This window comes from Gossypium raimondii, chromosome 1 (assembly GCF_025698545.1).
Source record: "Gossypium raimondii isolate GPD5lz chromosome 1, ASM2569854v1, whole genome shotgun sequence".
NCBI classification, from domain to species: Eukaryota; Viridiplantae; Streptophyta; class Magnoliopsida; order Malvales; family Malvaceae; genus Gossypium; species Gossypium raimondii.
Genome location: NC_068565.1, coordinates 18,599,060 through 18,601,090, shown reverse-complemented (window position 1 = coordinate 18,601,090; position 2,031 = coordinate 18,599,060). Strand labels below are relative to the sequence as shown.

General features: G+C 33.0%; 1 non-coding gene across 1 annotated transcript; it reads right to left on the bottom strand.

The window, feature by feature from the left end:
- Positions 1 to 1,531: 1,531 nt before the first annotated feature.
- LOC128032656 (small nucleolar RNA R71) lies at positions 1,532 to 1,638 on the bottom strand. The gene has a single exon (XR_008188906.1). It is a non-coding gene; the product is annotated as a small nucleolar RNA R71 (small nucleolar RNA).
- Between the last annotated feature and the right edge of the window lie 393 nt (positions 1,639 to 2,031).

Genomic DNA, 2,031 nt, shown 5'->3' with positions numbered 1-2,031 from the left:
TGATTGCATTTCGTCTACTTGAGTTATTAAAATTGGGTTTCTATTGTAATAGGCCTCTGTAATATGCTTGATTAAGTAAAACCATGAATAAGTAATTCTTGCATTTCAATTGTAAGGTAACTAATGAATTAATTATTTAAACGGATTGAAATTGTAATTAATTGACAAGATACTTAATTAGTGCATGTTTAATCATCTAAGGTAGTTGAGGGTTAAATTAGCAACGGTATCTAATGATACATTAGCATTGCATAACTTGCAAGATTATTGTGGTTAAATTGTTAAAAAGGTAGAAATCAATGTTACATCGCATAATCTTTTATGTGATTATGAGATTGAAATAATTGTTCGAATTGGCATAGAGATATGTATAAGATATTATTTTAATTTCTTAAGTATGTATGTGCATTAACACATTTGCTTATTAAAATTTGTTTAATCAGTTGACTTGAAATAGATATATAGTTAAGAGATAAATGGATTTTAGTAGATAAGTATGTTCATAAGTTAGTAAATTCTTGAGTTGCCGTGAATTTATTCATAACAACATAAACATGATTTTAATAAGTCTAAGTTAAGAAATGTAAATAATCCAGCACAATTATGTCATCTTGATTAAAATCATTTTCGAAATCATGCATTGGAACTTTTATTTTATTTTTATTTATTTTACTTATTTAAAATCCTAGTTTTTAATCACCTCCTCAAATCAAAATATTTTTCTTCACCAAAGTGTTTTTAATTGCATTCATAAAAAATTCTTTTCACAGTCCCTGTGGGTACGATAACTCGACATTTACTTGTCACTTTATTACTTGTTGCGATTATGTACACTTGCACATTTCCCTCGTTCAAGTTTTTGGCGCTGTTGCCGAGGACTGTTTTAAAAAGTCATTATTTGTGAATTTATTAATTTTGCATTTTGATTTATTTTTCTGTTCAATTTTAAGATAATTAATTTTTTTTGTGTTTATTTCAGGTGTTTATGAGTATTGACTGAATTATCAATTTACACCCTGTAGACCCTGAGATTGAAAGAACATTTCGACAACGAAGAGGACAAGCAAGTCAGAGAAGGACCTAAGAGATGAGCTTCAAAAATCCAAATCAAGGATACGGAGCAAACCCTATTTAAAATCCTATCCTTATTGCTGATGATAGGGATAGAGCTCTACGATAATATGTCGTGCCAATGTTTCATGATCTTAATCCTAGTATTAGGAAACCCGAAATCGAGGCATAATAGTTTGAGCTGAAGCCAGTCATGTTCTAGATGCTTCAAATAGTGGGCCAATTCAGTGGAATGCCTACTGAAGATCCTCACCATCACATAAGAATGTTTACGGAGGTTAGCGATTCTTTCAAGTTAGCCAGAGTACCCGAAGATGCACTACGATTGAAGCTATTCCCATATTCGCTAAGGGAAAGAGCTCGAGCCTCGTTGAACATATTGCCACCAAATTCAATTTCCAAATTACAAGAGTTAGCAGAAAGATTCCTCATGAATTTTTTTCCGCCTAACAAGAATGCTAAGTTGAGAAATGAGATCACTGCTTTCCAACAAATGGATGATGAGTCCTTGTATGAGGCATGGGAAAGGTATAAGGAATTATTACGAAAGTGTCCTCATCACGAAATCCCATATTGCATCCAACTTAAGACGTTTTATAATGGTTTCAATGCTCACACGAGGATGGTAATGGATGCTTCTGCTAATGGTGCTATCCTTTCTAAGTCTTACAATGAGCTTTATGAAATCATCGAGAGGATTGCTAATGACAATTAACAATGGCCAACCAATCGAGTAGCATCAGGAAGACAAGTCGCTAGAATACATGAAGTAGACGCTCTCATTTCACTTGCATCTTAGGTATCCTCGATTTCCTCAATGCTTAAAATTTTTACCACTAATGCGTTTAATAGTTTTGCAGCACAGCCACCGGATCAATTGGAAAATGTAGCTTGTGTCTATAGTGGGGAAGAACATCTGTTGGAAGAATGTCTATCGAAACCAGAATTCGAGTATTACAT